Source organism: Mirounga leonina, unplaced genomic scaffold (genome assembly GCF_011800145.1).
Source record: "Mirounga leonina isolate KUSES-001 unplaced genomic scaffold, KU_Mleo_1.0 Mir_129, whole genome shotgun sequence".
NCBI lineage: Eukaryota > Metazoa > Chordata > Mammalia > Carnivora > Phocidae > Mirounga > Mirounga leonina.
The window spans coordinates 47954386-47976182 of NW_023270323.1; the positions used below are offsets into that span (position 1 = coordinate 47954386).

Below are 21797 nucleotides of genomic sequence, written 5' to 3' on the forward strand. Positions count from 1 at the left end.
TATCCAGCTAGAAATCAAGGGAACTATTGCTGTGGAAGAAGGGGAGAATGGATACTGGGGAACAATTAGCAGTCTCTGCTACAAACCTCTGTCTACCACCCCTTCATCCACTAATCCACTCACTTTCATTTTTCCCAGAATGTCAAGTGTTGCCTCTTCTATCTCCCATAACATTTTCTACATGCACGCATGCATTCCATCCATAAATTTAACAAAGAAATATTAAATTCTTACCATGTATCTGGCACTATGCTCAGCCCTGGAAGTAAAAGATGAAATGTATGGGAACGATCAGGCACCTTACCCTCAAGAAATTAATGAATAGATATACATGTACTTTGGCACCCTTCAATTTTTATTATAAATATTTGTGAACATACTGTATTCCCCCTCCTTCTGCCATCTTGCTATGATGTAGCCCATAAAACACACACTCTTAAATAGTTTTATTCTCTTTTTATTTTTATTATATGTAAAATCATTTTATTCCCAGATATTAGTAAAATATCACTGTCTTTCACACACACACACATGCACAGATGACAAATATGAAGATGCCTTAGGGGTCATGATACATTTTATTATGCATCACACGGTACACAGAACAATCTGCTGAAAATGTGAGCCAATGGCTAGCTATAAACCTTAAAATACTATTGTCTTTCAAAATATAATTTGAGGGGCTTTTTTATTTTTCCGTGATACATCAGTGTAAGAGACAATTCACTGTATTGAACATGAGATTTAATGAGAGCCTCTATCCCCAAAGGAAAGCTTAAGCAAACAGTTGTGGGTGAGTGAATTCATGGTTACTATTTACTCTAATCATGTGTATAATCCTCCTTACCTCTCACTTCTGGTTAATGGTCTCATTGTGGACTTAAATCTCAGGGAACACAGTACAAAAGTCGCCATAGAGATAGGTGTGTGGATTCAACTGTTGTGAAAGCAGGGCAGTAAAAAATGTGGTCTTTGTTTAAGTCACTCTCTGTAATATGATCAGAACATTAAATCAGAGATAGTGTAGAAAATTAAAAGTTAGTTACCTGGAGCTTTCTACCAAAAGAACTTAAAGGAATGATTTTTCTTTCCCCAGGGGGTAGAGTATTTGAAATATTTGTAAATTAACATTCCTTACATTTGACTCAGAGTAGCCAGTATATATTAGCAAAGTAGGTATTCAAAATACATATTCTCATTGCTTCAAAAATCTGGGCATATAAACTGGGCTCAGTTCCACTGAAGCTTATTATAGAAATGTAAAAAGCAGATGAAACATAAAGAATTTTAACTTGTGTTTTTAAATATCAAGGCTCAACTGATAATTATTGCCATTTAGAAATAATAGTCTAATAGTCTATTTTCTTTGCAACAATTCTTTTCCTTATTCTTTTATATTTTATAAAGTTACCTAGTGAACCTAAGCTATTGTGGACCTAAGCTATTTCTAACTAGGAATTCTGGGGCACTAAGGCAGGTATCAGGAGCCCTGTTTGTCTGAGGATCCACAGGGCCTCATGGGTAAGCTGCATCTGAAGACTGATGATCAGGTACTGAAATATTCCATCCCAGAGGAGAAGAGGGTGGTAGATGCCCAAGAAGGCAGGAAACTCACTCTGAGGTGGGCGAACATCATCTTCTGATGCTGGGTGAGAGTTGGTGTGAAGGAATACTTTGCATATCAGAGAGGGTAGCATTACTCAAGTGTCCTCTTGCCCAGTCTCTGTGGAAACTTGTCCCAAACCCACACTTGAAAAGGAAATGGTAAGATGATAATGCAAAGATCCCTTTGGGAAAATCAAAATATGATTGTGTGTTCTTTAACACAAGCCAATCAAAGATTAACCAAAAGAGCTATAACCACTTGCAGAGGAGGGGAAAAAAATCTTAGTTTGGAAGCAGCAGACAACTGGGATGGAGCAGAGTCCTGAAGGGTGAGGCAAGTGGAGAGGAACAAAAGTCCAGACCTTAGCAATTCATAAACAGCATCTTCAGAAACAACACTCTGAAATTTAGAAGTCAAATATGACAACAGCAACAAAGGAGGAGTTTGAATGACCTGAGATGCAACAGGGAAAGAGGTTCAAGAGGTTTACTGTCCCAGTCTTGGCTATCTTTTGTGGCCCAGGAGAAAAGAGGTTACAATAGACAACCATTGTAATAGATTGAACCAACACAGTAGTTTCCCAGAGTTGGTCATTCAAGCACCACCTTTGTGGATTATTTTTCCATATCCATATATTACCATTTATACTATTTACTCAATATTTTCTTTTAAATCAGGATCACAGTTTTACATAAATAGAAAACTATAAATGGAAAATCAGCATCATTTGCCATAAATGAAAATAACCACAACAAAAGCAAAATAATACTATTAAATTCTAGCTAGAAACAGTGTACCAAGTCTCCAGGCTTAATGTTGACTGCTCTAAGTTAAAAAAGAAGATGAGCAACGTTAGAGATGTTTTAAATACCAATACAAAAATTAGACTTTCTCCTTGTCAGAAGGATCCAAAGAGCCTTGGATAAAGCAGCTTTCTCAAAATGTATTTGTTATTCAGTACTAATTCAGCATATCACTTCATATCATCTCCCGTACCTTTGATGGTGCTGGCTCTGCAGTTGGAAAAACACTGTTAAGAGATTTGAATTCAAAAGTTAGAGAAAAAATGCTTCCTCTGATACAAGAGCGAGAAAATACAAGAAATTCCAAAACTGGCAAGAAAGACATTAGAAGGATCTTGTGTCGCTGATGAACTCAGTCCACTTACATGGCACAGTGGTAGTGGGAACTTTGAAACTAGATAGAATCAGAAGACCCGTTTTTTAGTCCTAATGTTGTCATGAATTAGTTGTATAACCCCAGGCAACTCTCTTTGTTTTTTATATTTGTTTCTTGATATGTTGAAGTCTATGATTTATTTACTAAGAAAAAAGCGAGTGGAGAAAAGACTGAGAAAGATTGGCAGTCAATAGGGGAAAGATATTTAAATATCGATTTTAATATTTATTTACCAATGTCTACTTAAAATTTCTATTCAAAAGTTTATTTTAGCAAAAGAAGGCAGAAATGGAAGAATAAAAGGACAAAGGCATAAGACATACAAAAAAATAGAAAAAGGGTAAATATAAATCCTACCTAATCTGCAATTGCATTAAATGTAAATGGATTAAATACTCAACTAAAAAGCAGAGGTTAGTAGAATGGATTTAAAAATCCAACTATAGTAGAATGGATTTAAAAATCCAACTACATGCTGGCTGCAAGAGACATATTTTAGATTCAAAGACACAAATAGGTTGAAAGTGAAAGGATGGAAAACTATAGCCATGCAAAAAATTAGAACCAAAAGACAGCTTGAGTGGCTATAGTATTATCAGACAAAAAAGACTTTAAGACAAAAATTCTAGAATACTTTTTCTTAGAAAATAAGTCTTAGACTTGAACACATCAAGATATTTTGGCATTGGCAAAGGGCTAGTAAAATTGTGGCAGGTCTAAAAATTCTGCTGAATCAATGATTTCATTGGGAGTTCTGGATGTGTGTTTTGGGTCAAAACAAAACACATGTCTCAATGTTAGAATATCATAGCAAATCAGATTGCATCAAAGAGGTAAAGTTGTATTTTATATGGAGATTCCTGACCTAATGCTCAGAATACATAATCTAATAGGCATGGAATTCCTTTGTGAAGTGTCAGAGTCACTTTACACTGAAATTATACATATTGCTTTAGCATTTAAATGCTTGAGCAAATATAAAAGAAATATTAAAAATTAAATTATTATTTCCTTTTCATATTCTAAAGTTAAGGATCATGAAGAGTCATATGAAATGGTGAAAAAGGTTATTTTATGCTTTTATATAACTAATAAAAACTTCCCACTCCCCCACAATCACACCAGACAATCAAACACTCAAAACAACAAAAACTGAGACAATAAGGACTCCTCACCAGGTTTGAGTATACTATCTTATTCTAAACTAGATTCAGGGAGCCATCTGCTGGTAAATTGGTGAGTTGTCTATGATTTTTTTTTTTTTTTTAATGGATGCACAGTTAGGGTTGCCAGATAATATATAGGATGTTTAGTTAAATAATTTTTAAAAAAGATTTATTTGTTTGTTTTAGAGAGAGAGAGAGTGCTAGCTAGCGGGAGGACAGAGGGAGAGGGAGAGAAAGAATCTCCAGCAGACTCCCCACTGAGCACAGAGCCTGACTCGAGGTTTGATCTCAGACCCTGAGATCATGATCCTAGCTGAAATCAAGAGTCGGATGCTTAACCAACTGAGCCACCCAGGTGCCCCCCAACAAATAAATTTTAGCATAAGTATGTCAGTACAATACTTGCTCCATATGCCAATGCTATTTTGTCTTAAAATTTCAATTACACTCTTTAAAGTGACTTAGAAAAGGTTTTCTTAAAATTCAGATAGTATAATTATTTAGGAATATACTCATTACTATACTCACATGCTCCAGCATGAACTGTTTCTCTTCCCCTCTTCTATCTGTGTCCTTATCATTTTTTTCCAGAGTGGACCCCAACATGAGGCTTGAACTTACAATCCTGAGATCAAGACCTGAGCTGAGACCAAGAGTCAGATGCTTATCTGACTGAGCCACCCAGGTGCCTCTCCTTATCATTTTTTAATTGAGGTCTTCTTCCTAGTTTATTTCTTTCCTGCTGCTACATTCTCATATTTAAGGAATCTGAGTTACAACTAATGAATGAAAAGCCAGATAATTCATTTTATTTTCTGCAGTACCTTAGTTGCAGATACTACTTATCTTTAAAAAAGTAAAGGGGTATATCTGTATATCTTATTTTTGACCTTTAAAATTTTTAACTTATGTTTTGAACTGGTGATATATTTACATGGTTTTAAATTTAATACAAAATACAAAAGAATATTCAGTGAAAAGTTTCCCACCCTAATCCCTCAGTAACCCAAAAGTTTCTTCATGTAGAGGTAACCAATCTACTCTGTGTGATCTTCAGCCATCTAAAGGACATTATTTTGAAGTGAAAGCATATAATGGGGTCATCTCGCAGGAAAAAAAAAAAAAAGTACCACAGATGACAATGAAAAACATTTCTTATCTCATTAGTTGTGGTTTTTAATCGAATGGCTTAATTTTATTTTGCCTATGGAGCAAATGGTAGCAAAATGTATTCTCTTAAATCTTGGTTGCATTTGAATCATTGACTATAGTTGTAAAATCCAATTAATTAAAAACCTGCATTATAAAATATCACAAGATGGAGATGTTGCTCCATGAAAGTGACAGCTAAATAGCATGAGGAAAAAAAAATCTTTTGTCTCTTTTTGAACATCTTTATTTTCTTTTTTATCTTGCTCCCTGTCTTCTGTCGTTCAAGGTAAAGGAATATTCAAAGAGACTGTGTTCAAATCCCTGATTTGCCTCTTTCTGCCTGTAATTCTGAATTAAATTAACCTCTAGAAGCCTTAAGATCATCTATAAATTCAGCCTTATGCTCTTGTTATGAAGATTACATTAAATATATGTGAATTGGCAAAGCCCTCCAGCAAAAGCCACCAAGAACATATCAACAGTTGAAGGAGCTGGATTTATCACTCATTGCAGTGAGGGAGAATGCACACCGTGGGAAGAAGGGCCTCTCCTTAAAAGGGTGTTAGAAAGGACCTATTATAGGATTGGGGCTGTGGTTGGGTGATTTGTGGTAGGGCCCAAGGAAGCAGGGTTCATTCTGGATTGAATGCTGTCAGAATGCAAGGACAATCTATGGCTGGGTATCTCACCATCTATTTACAGTACTCTCCCCTTTTCCATTGTTTCTCTTTCTGTCAACCAAGGTCCAGAAGCAGATGACGCTCCTGATATATTGTCAGAAGGTCAATAGTAGCCTACTACTACATCATAGTGCCTAAGTCACTCATCTTGCTTTATCCCATCACGTAGGCATTTTATCATCTCATGTCATCACAAGAAAGGTGAGTAGTTCAATAAGATATTTTGAAAAAGAGACCACATTCAAATAACTTTTATTACAGTACATTTTTATAATTGTCCTGTTTTATTATTGTTGTTGTTAACCTCTTACTGTGCTTAATTTATAAATTAAATTTTATCATAGGTGTGTATGTAGAGGGAGAATTATATTGTAAACAGATCCCTTCAGATCTAACTTTTTTTTTTTTAAGAATTTACTTACTCATTTGAGAAAGAGAGAGCACAAGCAGGGGGGAGCAGAAGAGGGAGAGAGAGAAGCAGGCTCCCTGCTGAGCAGGTAGTCCGATGCCATGCGGGGCTCAATCCCAGGGCCCTGAGATCATGACCTGAGCTGAAGGCAGGGACTTAACCAACTGAGCCACCCAGGTGCCCCTCAGATCTAACTTTAAAGTTCATTTATCCAGGACCAAAAGAGCATTTGGCCTAGGAATAATCCGCCCCCCCCCCCCCCCCCCCCCATTACTGAGGCAAGTGAGTCTTAGTATTCTAAAGAGTATCTGTGAATTCTGAAGTTTTCCACTCTGGCTGTTAGAAGCAGGGACTATCTCTTGGCCTTTGGTGAGTTCCAAGAACTGTTTACTCTTTCCTATAATCTTTTCAGGTGGTTCTTTCCCTGGCCTTATGTGACTTCCTCACACACATTCACTGAGCAGCACGCAGCTGAATATTAAAGGGGCCCCTCTGCACATCTCCAGATTTGTCTCTCTGATCCTCTGCTCTGCTGTGTGCATGCTGTTGACCTTGGCTCCCTTGGACTTGTAACTCCATCTCCTCAACTCAGAGAGATGGCCGGGCTCCACTTGGGCTCCCAGTTCATGGAGTTCCTGAAATTTACTCTAGGCAGTAAGCTGGAGGCAACTGGAGTCTTATCTTGTTTCCCATGTCTCAGAGATCACTGTCCTTGGTTCCCTAGTGTCAGTATCTTGAATACTCCTGTCTCCTACATTTTGTTCAGTTTTTTAGTTGTTTCAAGTGGGAGAGTAAATCAGATCCTTGTTACTCATATTGACTAGAAGCAGAAGCTGTCAAAAAAAAAAAAAAAAAGCATCATGTACTAAATCATTAGGTTAGAGTGTCTTAAACAACAACAAACAAACACGAAGATAGTATTTCTTAGTTCAGGCAGTTCTAACAAAGTACCATGGACTGGGTGGCTTAGAAATTTCCTTCCCACAGTCTGGAGGCTGGAAGGCCCAGCATGGTTTGGTTCCGGTGAAAGCCCCCATCTGGGTTGCAGACTGCTGATTGCTTGTGTAACAGTAAGCTTGAGAGAGAGAGAGAGCACATGAGAGGGGGGAGGGTCAGAGGGAGAAGCAGACTCCCCGCGGAGCAGGGAGCCCGATGCGGGACTCGATCCCAGGACTCCAGGATCATGACCTGAGCCAAAGGCAGTCGCTCAACCAACTGAGCCACCCAGGCACCCTCCCTGTCCTCTTCTTACACAGGCACTAATTCCATTCATGAGGGCTCCACCCTCATGACCTAGGTCTCTCGAGATGGTCTCTCCTCCAAATACCATCACACTGGAGATTAGACTTCAATATACAATTTTTGGGGAGAAACAAACATTCAGTCCATAATAACACCAAAGCAGATTTTTTTTTTACTCAATATAAAGAATGTCTTTCTATAGCCACAGTTATACAAAAATGGAATAGTTTTTCCCTGAAAAGAAATTGTGTTCCCTGTCACGCTGATATAGACAGAGGTTATAAGCATTGTCTGAATATTGTAGAATATATGCAGGTATGGTCAACAACTACAGCTTACGGGCCAAATCTGTCCCACCACCTGTTTTTTAAAATAAAATTTTATTGGCATGCAGCCATGCACATTTTTTTTGTAAAGATTTTATTTATTTATTTATTTATTTATTTATTTATTTATTTATTTATTTATTTTAAAGATTTTATTTATTCATTCATGAGAGACAGAGAGAGAGAGGCAGAGGGAGAAGCAGGCTCCCAAGGAGCAGAGAGCCCGATGCGGGACTCAATCCCAGGACCCTGGGATCATGACCTGAGCCGAAGGCAGTTGCTTAACCAACTGAGCCACCCAGGCGCCCAAGATTTTATTTATTTATCTGACAGAGAGAGACACAGCGAGAGAGGGAACACAAGCAGGGGGAGTGGGAGAGGGAGAAGCAGGCTTTCTGCTGAGCAGGACCCAAGCATGACCCAAGCCAAAGGTAGATGCTTAATGACTGATCCACCCAGGTGCCCCATACACATTTTTTTAAAACATATTGTGTATGTGTATGGTCCATTCCTGCTAAAATGACATAATGGAGCAGTTGTGATAGAGACTATGCCCTTCAAAGCCTAAAATTTCTTATCCTCTTCAGAAAAAATTGGCCAACCCTAGAGTAAAGCATCAGATATGGCTGATGTGACAAAACAACTTCTTTGATCCCTTCCCGACTTGAGATTCTATGAGTCTCTGAAGGCAGGGAATACGTTTATTGCCTAATGCAAAATTTGCATCTTCCTCTGTCACATATCTATCTATATTTATTTTAATATAATATTCTCCTCCCCATCTCACTTCTTTGTACAGTTCGTCCTCCCCAAATATCTCTATGTTTGTCCTTTAGCTTTACATCCTCCACCATATATATATTCTTTGTGATGTAGTATCATTCATTCCCTTTCCCCTACTAGTTCTTCTACCTCTGCTGCTTTTTTACTTTCCTCCTTACCTTCCATCTTACTCTTTTCCCTTCCACTTCCTTCTCTTCTTCTTTGTCCCCCCCCTTCTCTTTCCCTCCCTCCTCCTTCTTCCTCTTCCCTTTTATTCAATAATTATTAATCGAGCACCATACTAGACAGTATTCTAGACATTGGGGCTATAACAAGAGAATCTCTGCCATCACAAAGCTTACATTGGTACCCAATTTGAAAAGCACAACCACAGTATGTTTTCAAGCCAAAAACAAATGAGTGTCCCCAAAAAGCATTTCAGAGAATCCAAGGAAAGACACGCTCACCAACTTTCATGATGCAAGAAAACACAGAGTGATCATCCCCTAGCAGGGCGGGCTTGCTTCCACAGCCTTGTCAACCTGCTCTCAATCTCAAGTGGAAAAACCTTCTGATAACAAAACATTTTTTTTTTTAAGATTTTATTTATTTATTTGAGACAGAGAGAATGAGAGACAGAGAGCATGAGAGGGAGGAGGGTCAGAGGGAGAAACAGACTTCCCGCCGAGCAGGGAGCCCGATGCGGGACTCGATCCCGGGACTCCAGGATCATGACCTGAGCTGAAGGCAGTCACTTAACCAACTCAGCCACCCAGGTGCCCGATAACAAAACATTTTAAATTTCAACCAGAATGAGAGTGAGAAAAGATTGGGCACCACTCTCTCCAAAAAACAATTGCAATGCCCCATGTGATTTTTGTATATGTGCCACGTCAAAATGTTCTCACCTGTAGTTGCTGGAAGAGGCTTTCTTTTGATCATGAAAGGTACAGTTACTGAAAGGGCATTTGACACATGAAATAAATATTTCAGGAGCCACCAATGCCCCATAGCCAATCTTCCACATTTTATTAAAAACTAAAAATAACTTATATTTCAATTTCTGTGCAAAATCTCCCCAACTCTAGTTTTTAACTAATTAAAAAACAACAACAACTCTCCTTTAGGAGAATGTACTTTTCTTTTTATCATTGTCAATTTTTTTTCTCAGCAACTTGAATTTAATAGAGGATTAATATAAAGTATGATTCTGGAAAATAAGCAATGTTAATTATAGAGAATTCGTAACTGTGATACATTTAACCCCAGTAATTTAACAGTGACTTCATCTCTAAAATGAGTTTTGTGCTTTGGACTTCAAACTCTGGTTTACAGAAAACTTCTCAGATGAAATTGCTGCAAAGCCCTCACCTTGTTTCAAACACAGGGACCTACTGTTTGGCAAACATGCTTGATCTTTGCCTCTTTGTTCTGTTCTGCTGTCTGTTCCATTTCTCTGGGCATGCGGTTTATACTGTTGTTAAAATTCTTTCAAATTGAAATTTATGTAGAGGAAAGGTATTCAGGAGGTCTGATGAACTGATACCTTGACATTACTCTACTTCAAATAAACATTCCAATATCAGCTACTGAATAAGGAAATAGTTCTAAGCTTGCTCATTATTTCTTTCTACATCATTTGAACAGAACATCTTAAATTTAGCTATTTTTCTGAAAATATAAGATACTGTGTAAGCTTATCCAAACTTCTCTTACCTGTTGGAAATGGAATATCTGCTGATAAAGATTAAACAAATGCTATGAAAAAGTTACTGAATTTAATGTCATATACAAAGGAGATTTGTTATTATGTTTGCACTTCTTACTCTCAAGACAGGAACATTTCTGATTAATTTTTTTGTTAACATGCTGAATGTTCCCTAGGACTCTTCTATTTTGCAGGTCCTGACTTTAGGAAGTAAGTACCCTAGAGTTCCAAAAAGGAGAAAACACATCAATTCATTCCATGGATATTTAGTAAGTACCTACTATGTGCCAGGCATCTAAATCCCAGTAATTGAAATTATTACAAAAATGAAAATAAGATACAATTTAGCTATGTGCATCTAGCATTGTGTAGAGAAGGAAATAAGAGGGATAATCATCTTAATAGTTGGTCAGAGACCAACCAAGTTCCTCATCTTCAGCTACTGGCTGTCTGACCTTGGGTGAGTCATTTAATCTCTCAGTTTTAGTTTGCTTACCTGTAAAAGGGCGGTAGCAATATTTCCTATTTTGTTGGGTTGCCCTGAGTTTAAATAAAGTAATGTAAATAAAGGTTTTAGCATTGTTCCTGGTACGTCATAGTCTTCGATTAATGTTATATATGATCCTTGGGGAACAGATGGATGAATCAGCCTTTCTCTTCAGTTACAATTCACAAGGAGCCATGGGGTTCTTGGAGATGGTAGATGTATTTTTCCCTTAAAATGATATCTATTATTATTTTTTATATCTATAATTTTTCACTATTATTTTTCATTACGTATTTCTGAAAATAAAAACTAAAAACCTAAAAAAGTCTTAATTGAAAGATCGGATTTGAATGAGAGCGATACAACATTGTATGTAAGACAAGTTTTAAAATGTTAACCCAAATTCCTTGGGATCAGATTGGAAGAAACTCCTGTTTAGAGAGCAGAGAGGACACTAAGCACAAGCAGGGATCTGAGGAGCCAGCCATGGCAGAATGGGAGGGTCTTCAAAGCATAATGAGAAGCTTTGCTTCTAGCAACAGAAACCAACACTCACAAAATTGAAAATTCTGTGAATTGACCAAAACAAGAGATAAGAAATTGAGGAATACAAAATTTTATGGGAAGTCAAGTGATGTATTGGCAGTCTATTAAACACTGCAGATCATCCTATGGGCTTTGTTCTTGAATGAGTAGGCATCCTTTCAAAGTTAAGGAAAATAAGGCACAAGAGGGTTTAATAATTTGCCATGAATCACTAACTTAACATTCTTATTTTAAAAGTTAGTAGGTCCAGGCTGATATTTCTCACCATCAACTTGCTGAGGGGGATGAATTCCATAGAGACAGAAAGTAGATTAGCAGTTGCCAGGAACTGAGGGTGGGTGAGATGTGGAGTGATACTAATGGACATGGGGTTTCTTGACTAAAATCAATGGGGATATGGTGGTGAAGAGCATAGACATGGTTCCTGTCCTTAGGGGGATTAGCATCTATGAAGGAGACAAGACAGCAAAACAATCATTGTGTTAAATGCAATGGTTGCAGAAGTGAAGAGAACCCAGGTCAGTGGCACTTACGCAGGAAGTAACTTGTAAGAATGAGTAAGAGTCAGAGGAAGAGGGATGGGAAGCAGCAGGAAGTAAATTATGGTATTCCCGACAAAATAAACAGTATATTCAAAGAGATGAAACAGCACATGACATATTTAGGACCTGAAAAGAATTTAGATCAATGGGAACAAGGTGGGAAGAAAGGAGAGGCTCGGAAATGGGGGTCAGACCACACAGAGGCTCATAGATCATATTAGAGTTTGGTCTCTGTCCCAGAAACAATGGAGAACCATCAAAAGTTTTTAAGGAGGCAAGTGACATGATCTGATTTGTTTTTGAGAGATCACTGCAGAATGGGGAATGATGAGGATGAGGCAAGACTGGAGACAGGGAGACCAGTTAGGAGGGATAATCTTGGTAGAGAAATAATGTGACTGAACCAGGCTGGTAACCTTGTAGACGATGAGAGGTAGAGAGATGAAAGAGATATTCTGAAGTTGAATCAGCAGGACTTTGTGATTAATGGAAATGAGATATTAGAGGGATTCAAGGATTATTACAAGGTTTCTGGCCTGAGCAACTTGGACGCATTCACTGAGCTGAGAGCACAGAAGGGGAGGAGATTTGGAGAGATTTCAACTTTAGAAATGTTAAGTTTGAGGTGCCTCTGAAGATATCCAAATGAATATGCCTGGTGGGTAGTACATATCTAAAGGTCAGGAGAAGGACTAGCCTGGAGCCATGCACCAGTGAGTCATCATCAACCTAGAGATGGTAATTGAAAGCTGGAAGGATGAGGTCCTGGGAAAGTGGAATGAAAAGAGAAGGGATCTCAGGTTAAACTCATGAGGAGCACCAACAAGTAAGCACAGGACAGAAGGAAGGAGCCTGCATAGGACACCAGAGCCAAGAGGAAGGAGAAGAATCAGAGAACCATTGTGTCCCAGAAACCAAGGAGAGGAAGTGGTCAAATGTGTCAAATGCTGAAGACAAATCAGTAGAATAAGGACTGAGAATTCTCTGTTGAATCCAGTAACAAGGAACTTAGAGATTTCAGTGGAAACCCAGATTCCAGTAAGTAGGTGAGTGATCTGAAGATAAGACAGTGGAAACAATTCTTTGAAGAAATGAGTCTGTGACATAGCTGGACAGAAATGTGGAATCAAATGGAGTTTTCTTAAAATAAACAAAAAGGGTGGGAGAGAATTAGGTAATTAAATGACAAAAAGACAAAAAATTAGCCAACGAAGAGGGGGACGCTGAAGATGCAAGAGAAATGGATTTTAATAGATGGAAAAAGATACTTCTAGAAGACAGGAGGAAGTCTTTCACTTTAGGTGGGAGAGTAAGAGAGACATCTCTTCCTTTGTAACAGAGGGGGAAGGAGGAAAAGGTGTTCTGGACCTATTTAAGTTTCTGGGTTTCGTGCAGTGTGTGCTGGAGCCAGTTCCTACTAGCTCATGGGAGCCAATTGTTAAATTTTCAGAAATTTTGAGAACTGGATAATATACATTATAAGCTTGAATTCAGCCAGGGTGGGAATATTTATACCATGGAAACTGACAAACTACAATCAGAACTTCCTCACACCCCAGGCCTCCAGAGAGTTGGTTATTAGGCATTTACCAGCACACCACTGGCCAGGGTAGTGAAGGAGTGCACTGTCTTGTCTGTCGGGTAGAAAGGAGGATTTGTATGCTGTGTCAGAGTTGGAGGAACGTGAAGAGAGGTTGAATTCTGTGAAGCATGGCAGAGAGAACCACGCAGGGAAATACCGAATGACTATCAGGCTGTACTAAGGGACCAGTCGAGGTTGGAGACTGTTGGTCTACGGTGGAATCAATGTGTGCAGGTGTGGGGCACCTGGGTGGCTCAGTCCGTGAAGGGTCAGCCTTCCCCTCAGGTCATGATCCCGGGGTTCTGGGATTGAGCCCCGCATCGGGCTCCCTGCTCCGTGGGAAGCCTGCTTCTCCCTCTCCCACTCCCCCTGCCTGTGTTCCCTCTCTCAAATAAATAAATAAAATCTTTAAAATAAATAAATAAATGTTTAATTTCTTAATAGGTATAAGTTGTGAGAATTTTCTTCCTGAATGAAAAATGGCATTTCAGTAAGATAACCGAATTGATGGTACGCTTGTATTTGCGATCTTCGTGATTAGTGCCAGATTTAACAAATACAATTCCTTTTCACACACTACCCTGAGATTAGCTGGGCGTCATGGCTGTGAAATAGCTAGATTCCGTGCTGCTGTGGGTATAAACCTTGCCCACGTAACTTACGTTCTTTCTTCCGAGATAAGTGAAGGTGAATGGCATGCAGAGTTCATACTGGGGAGGACACTTTCTTTTACATCAAAGTAATTATCTCATTGCATTTCCCACTTGAATAGCTGATCCATCAAAAACATAGCAAATAAAGCTATCGATTTTAGTCCCTTCACACTAGATTTTTTTCTTACTATTTTATTCTTCTAACCTTGAGGTATTTGGATATGCAGTAAGAGGGAGAGGTACCAGAGAGAGCAGGAAGTATGCAGATTTTTTTTTTCCTTGGGTCACTCTTCATTTTGGCCAGCAAGGGGAGTTATAGGAACAATTTCAGTTGTTTAAGCTGAGACACTGGTGGGCAGATCTCCCCCAGTTGATGATCAGTCACCAAGTCTCTTGCACTGGTCTTTCTGTGTAACCCAACTAGTATTTTACTGTTATGTACCAGTGTCGCTGTCTCCCTTTCATCTCGCAGTTTGCTGACCCAACATTAATTGTGAACTTCAAAGTAAAAACTCTACTGGAATGGTGGCCCATTGGAAATGAAGTGAGCTTCTATGCCCAGGTGGCATAAAAATCTAATTGTAGCCAGGAGCAGCCCAAGCCCCCTTAATGCGGATAAGACAGCATTCAACTGGCTTCAATAAAAAGGGACTTAAATGGAAGGGAGGTGGCCTTGAGGAGAGCCGCCAGGACTGCCAGACTGAGAAGGCCATTGTTCTATGTTCTCCTGGGGCTTATGGAGATTGACAAGGCACCTGCTGCTTTCTAGAGCTGACCATTCTCAGGTCAGCCCTGAAAACAGCCAGGGCTGGGACATTCCCCCAGCCTCTGGCCCCTAGCCATCCAGGTGGTGGAGATTCAAAGATGTAGGTAGAAGGTGTGGGAAGAGCCCTCAGGAGGAATCTGGAGACTGTTTCCACTCTGTGAACCCAGGACCACTTTCTCCCCTTTCAATCATATTTCATGCTTCTTAGCTCCAACCAAGGTTTTCTGTGGTCGTCTGTGGAGTTCCTCTGCTAGTAACATTTTTAATCACTGACCACTTTCACAGTTAATGGTTCACTTCTTAGTTTGGGACCAGAATCGATGATTATGTACCCTACTTAGTGCCTTGATCCTGCTTTCCCAATCCCCACCATAGCTGCTAAACATATTATGTTGCTGTTAATGGCAAAATAGACTAAAAAATCACTGGTTTTCTTCATGTGAAGATCAAGTTTTAATTTCAGTGATTTAAAAGATATGCATTGAATAAATTATATGCCCCATGCTTTGCTTATGGACAGACTGTGCTGTATAAAGGAGAGAATCTGGCCCTAAGAACAGAAGACATGGATTTAGTAATGACTCTGCTGCTTATGAGCCATATGATCTTGGATAAATCATGTAATTTTGTGGGGGTTTAAGTATTCTCAATAAAAAAAAAAAAAACTGGGGAGGGCGGACTAACTGAATGGACAAGATTCCAGACTCAAGAGTCAGGCAGACCAGCGTTTCATCCTGGCTATATCATGTATTGGTTAGATGACTTTAAGCAAGTGACTATTAGCATTACTTTAAGGCTTTAATGAAATACTGTACACAAAACCCTTAGCATCATTCTTAGAATATAATAAGCATTCAACAAAGAATAGTTATTATCATAATCATGATAATGATCTTAATTATTAAAGTTCTATTAGGGCTTTTTAAAAAAAATCCAAAAGGCGATGACTTCACTCTGAAATGTGACCAATTGTTATGAATGCACCTACTCATCTGATCCTGTCCTTCGGGAAATTATGAAACAGGCTGAAATTATACAGAACTTGGTAAAATATTTAGATTTATTATATAAAACTACAGTAACATTTAGCAAAAAATGTGGTTATAGGCATGGTAATAAATACAGTCATGGGTTGATTTCTTTTTGTTGTTGTCATAGTGTAATGCCTGTTAAAAAATCTTTAAAGGTTAAAGTTCATATTCAGTAGTAGCACTAAGAGTTTGAAACAAGAGAGTGATTGGCTCCTTTTATTTATTTTTAAAGATTTTATTTATTCATTTGAGAGAGACAGAGAGAGTGAGGGAGCGCACAAGGGGGGGAGGGGTTGAGCGACAGGGAGAAGCAGACTCCCTGCTGAGCCGGGAGCCCAAGCTCTATCCCAGGACCCAGAGATCATGACCTGAGCCAAAGGCAGATATTTAACCATCTGAGCCACCTAGGCGCCCCATAATTTTAAAACTGATTTAAGATTTTCTTTTAATTCATAAGTTTTGAAAATGTTTAGGCTGGGGGCGCCTTGGTGGCTCAGTCGTTAAGCATCTGCCTTCGGCTCAGGTCATGATCCCAGGGTCCTGGGATCAAGTCCCGTATCTGTCTACCCGCTCAGCGGGAAGCCTGCTTCTCCCTCTCCCACTCCCCCTGCTTGTGTTCCCTCTCTCGCTGTGTCTGTCTCTGTCAAATAAATAAATGAAATCTTAAAAAAAAAAATGTTTAGGCTTAATTTAAAATTTTTCTTTTTTTTTTATTATTTTAAAGATTTTTATTTATTTATTTGAGAGAGAGACTGAGAGAGAGAGAGCATGAGAGGGGGGAGGGTCAGAGGGAGAAGCAGACTCCCTGCCGAGCAGGGAGCCCGATGCGGGACTCGATCCCGGGACTCCAGGATCATGACCTGAGCCGAAGGCTGTCGCCTAACCAACTGAGCCACCCAGGCTCCCAATTTAAAATTTTTCTTAGATAATAATAGTTATTAGAAATAAGCTGTGTTTACTAGCTCTTCAGCTGGGATGGCAAACTGATATAATTCATTGAGTAAGTGGATATCCAATGCTCATTATGTTCCAGGTACTGCTGTAGGTGTTGGGATATAGCAGTAAATAAAACAGACCAAAGCCCTGCCCTCATAAAACTGACCTTCTCCTGGGGCTTACCTTCTGCCAGGATGTCAGCCCTCATAGAGGGCCCATCTGCCAGGCTCTAGTAACAAGAATTGGGAGACCACACCAGGACTCATTTAAAAAGAATGCCATGGCTGACTGGTGATTTCCATCAAGGGGGAGGGGTGGGAGAACCTCGGACTGTGCTGAATGTACCAACATCTCCAAAGAGCACTGCTATCCCATCAGCTAGCCACTGGCTACATGTAGCTATTGAGCACTTGAACTGTGGCCAGTCCAAATTAAGATATGTATAAAATATCAAATACACATTGGATTTTGAAGACTTAGTAGGCAAACAAGAGGTAGAATATCTCGTTAAAAATTTCATACTGATGACATGTTGAAATAATAATATTATAAATATATTAGGTTAAATAAAATACATTTAAAGATTAATTTCATATTTCTTTTTAGCTTTTAAAAATGTGGCTACTAGAACATTTTAATATTTTACATGTGGCTCTCCTATTCCTGTATGGCCATGCTGGTAGCGTGTCCGTCCAGGCTTGAGTCCATGTAACGCCAGGAACGTCCTAGCCAATGCAGACAGGAGACAACACTGTCAAAAAGCCAAAACGTGCTGGCGGCGGCTTTTTCTTCTTCCTCTTCTTCTCCTTCTCCTCCTTCTTCTCCTTCTTCTCCTCCTCCTTCTTCTTCTTCTTTCTTCTTCTTCTCCTTCTCCTCCTCCTTCTCCTTCTTCTCCTCCTCCTTCTTCTTCTTTCTCCTTCTTCTTCTTCTTCTTCTTCTTCTTCTTCTTCTTCTTCTTCTTCTTCTTCTTCTTCTTCTTCTTCTTCTTCTTCTCCTTCTTCTTCTTCTCCTTCTTTTTCTTCTTCTTCTCCTTCTTCTCCTTCTCCTTCTTCTTCTTTCATCTGGAATGGTAAGTAACCTTGTCTCCCCCTGGCGTTTGTACAGCATTTCACAGTCTACAAAGTGCTTTCACAGCTTTCCCATTTTGGCCTCCAACCATTCCATGAAATAGGTAAGATCCTAAAGATCTTAGCTTAGCTTAGATTAGATTAGAACATCATGGTGGGGAATATACTGCATCTCAGTGGGGTGACTTATTTAGATAATACTACTGACATATATTCTGATACAGAGGGCAGGGAAAGGGAAGTAGCCATTAATGGAACAGGAAGAAATACAGAAGACACTCCAAATTAACAAAGGGGAAAACAGAACATATATTTAGTTGTTGAAATGAGAAATATAGAGAAAAAGAAAAAGAGGAAACCAAAATCTAAATTAAATTGATTAATAGAGGGGCGCCTGGGTAGCTCAGTTGGTGAAGTGTCTGCCTTCAGCTCAGGTCATGATCCCAGAGTCCTGGGATTGAGTCCTGCATGAGACTCCTTGCTCAGCGGGGAGCCTGCTTCTCCTTCTCCCTCTCCCTCCACCGCCTCCCTCCTGCTTTCTTTTGCTATCTCTCTCTCTCAAATAAATAAATAAATAAATCTATCTTAAAAAAATAAATTGATCAATAGAGAATAAGATAAGAACATTAGATGTGAGGAACTGAAATGTACCCATTAAAAAACAGAAACTGCCAGATTTGGTTAAAAAAAGTAAAATTCAGCTGTATGATAGGTACAAGGAACGTGCCTACACAAGTAGCAAAGAAAAGGTATGCAAAGATAAAGAAATTCGAGTTGGTGATATTAATATCAGACAAGTGAAATTAAGTTGAAAGTACCAAACAAGATGAAGAACATCATGCAAGGATATAAGATTATGTAAATAAATTTACAAAATTTAAAATTTATTTATAAGAATGAAAATAACAAAAGTTTAACACAGACTTAACCATCATTAGAGAAAAAAATTTACATTAAAGGAACTAAGTATCTTAAATCTAAAATCTAGTTCTTTGACAAGATCAGGGAAATTGATACCTCGCCCTTCTCACACACAGGCAAGGAGCAGAAGAGGCAAAATGAAGAAGGAGAAATAAATCATAATGCCCACATATAGGAGAGATTAAAGGAATAGTTAGAGATTACTTCCTGCAATTCTTTGTCAGCAATTTGAAAATTTAGAGGAAATGATATGATTTCCTGATTAAAAAAAAAACACAGTAAGTAAAATTGACCCCCCAAAGAAGTAGAAAATGTGAACAGATCAATCATTAGAGAAGAAATTGAAAAGGTGATAAAAAAAAATTTATCAAAAAAAGTCACCAAAACCATATGGATGGCTTCCCAGCTAAGTTTATCTGACTTTAAAAGAAGAGATAATTACAAGGTTATTTACCATTCCAGATGAAAGTCTCCTAATTCGTTGTATAAAACAGCAAACTTTAATACCAAAACCTGGAAAACGTAGTATAACAACATAAAGAAAACTACAGAGCAATCTCACTTATGAATATAAATTCAAAAACTCAAAATAAAATATTAACAAACAAAATCCACATAGCAAAAGATAATACATTATGACCAAACAGAATTTGTTTGAAATACAAGAACGATTCATTACTATATAATCTATTATATAATCTATTGCATCAATAAAGGAGAAAAATATAAGCATTTCGATAAATGCTAAAAACTTATTTGTTGGAATTCAGCAGCCATTCTTGATAAAATCTCTTAGAAAAATAAGAATAGAAGGAAACTACTTAAATAACCTTAAGACTAACAAAGTCCAGCAAGCAAATAAGCAATGGCAAATCACAAAAGCCATTTCAATAAAAAATAGGATGGCTACCAGCAACAATATTCTGTACATTGCCTTATAAATTTTGGCAGAAAAAGAAATTAAAACAGTTGTCATCTATCTAGGCAAAAAATTTAAAAGACCCCCCACTTTACACTAATATAAAATAAATTCCAGGATTAAAAACTTAAACATAAAAATGTAACTCAATAAAGATATTACACAAAGAGATCTAGATTAGTATGTGTTCAGTCAAAAGGCTGAGGGTATATCATCTTTTCTAACCATGGCTGAAAAACTGCAAAACTCTAAAAGGAAAGATACAATGCCAGTCTCTGTGTGACAGAAGATATAAATAAAACAATAAACAAACAAAGGACTTGGAATGATACTTTCATTCTTTGGGATTTTTTTTCCTAGATGCATTATTTACACAGTCCAGGAGAAAAGAGGCTACTTTCTCTGTGGAAAACAAATCTGATCAGAGATAGAGAATCTCTGAGGAAAACCAACCCACATACACATACAATTTTAGTATGAGGGTCTTCATGACTGTTTAAAGCCCATCCATTCACACCAGGTGTGGTCCATGTACCCTAAATTGAGAATTCCTCAATGACACCAACAACAAAAACCAATACTTCCATTAAAAATGGACAAACCACTTGGACAGACATTTCTCCAGAGAAGATATAAAAATGGTCAACGGCATATAAAACAAAATGCTCAACATCACTAATTATCAAGAAAATGCAAATTAAAACCACAATGAAATATCACCTCAACTCCATTAGGATGGTTACTATAAAAAAAAAAAAAGCAGAAAATAACAAGTGTGAGCAAGGATATAGCAAAATTGGAACTCTTGTGCACCATTGGTGGGAATTCAGAGTGGTATAGTTGCTATGGAAAGCAGTATGCCAGTTTCTTAAAAAATTAAAAGTGGAAATACCATATGATTCAGCAATTTCACTTCAGGGTGTATACCAAAAGGATTGCAAACGTATTTGTACATCTATGTTCATAATAGTATTATTCACCATAGCCAAGAGGTGGAAGCAACCCAAGAGTCCCTCAACAGATGAATGGATAAACAAAATGTCGTATATATATATATATGCAATGCAATATTATATATAATTAAAAAGGCAGGAAATTCTGACACATGCTACAGTGTGGATAAACCTTGAAGACATTACGCCAAGTGAAATAAGTCAGTCATAAAAAGACAAATGTTCATATGAGATATCTACAATTAGTCAAATTCACAGAAACAGAAAGTAGAATGGTGGTTTCCAAGAATTGGGGAGAAGGGGAAATGGGGAGCAGTTGTTTAATGGATAGAGAGATTCAGTGTTGCAAGATGACAAAGTTCTGGAGATTGGTTGCACAACAATGTGAATATACTTAACACCACTAAACAGTCCATTTTTTTAAAATGGTAAATTTTATGTTACATGTATTTTACAATTACCAAAAAAAATTCCTGCCTTACACATTTTCTACGTACTCATAATTTTGACTATTATAAGCATATGCAAATGACCCCCAGATCTATAACTTCAGTATAAATTCCTCCCCTGACATTAGGATTTATATCTCTGATTGCCTGCTGGGCTTCTCTTATTGGATTGTATTCCGCTGGTTTTTTAAACTCAACGTGTCCCAAACTGATTTTGACCGCAAACCTGCTCCTCCTCCTCTTTCTTATTCTATGCCTGTGAATGGATGAATAAATGGACCTTGGATCTTTTTCATAGGAACCTAATAATCTGTCTGATATCAAGATAATGGGTCATTTGAGTCATGGTTTTTTTGTATCTGTTCTATTGATATGTAATTCACCTACCGTATAGTTCACCCATTTAAAATACGCAATTCATGGCTTTTAGTTTATTCACAAAGTTGTACAATTTTTACCATAATCAATTTTGGAATATTTTCATCACCTCCCTCCAAAAACCTCTGTATTTTTCACCTATAACCCCTACAGACTCTCCATCTCTTGCAGCTCTACACAACCACAAATCTACTTTCTGTCTCTGTAGAATTGCCTATTATGGACATTTCACATAAACAGAACCATATACAATGTGATCTTTTGTGATTATCTTCTTTCACCTGCCATAATGTTTTCAAGGTTTATCCATGCTGTAGCATACGTCATCAATACTTTA

At 38.1% G+C, this 21797-nt stretch overlaps 1 long non-coding RNA gene across 1 annotated transcript in view; it reads left to right on the plus strand.

The window, feature by feature from the left end:
• Positions 1-9253: 9253 nt before the first annotated feature.
• Positions 9254-21797, plus strand: part of LOC118010588 — a 36013-nt gene continuing 23469 nt past the window's right edge. The window contains exon 1 of the long non-coding RNA XR_004679250.1: positions 9254-10499. This is a non-coding gene — a long non-coding RNA (uncharacterized LOC118010588). The remainder of the gene's footprint in view (positions 10500-21797) is intronic.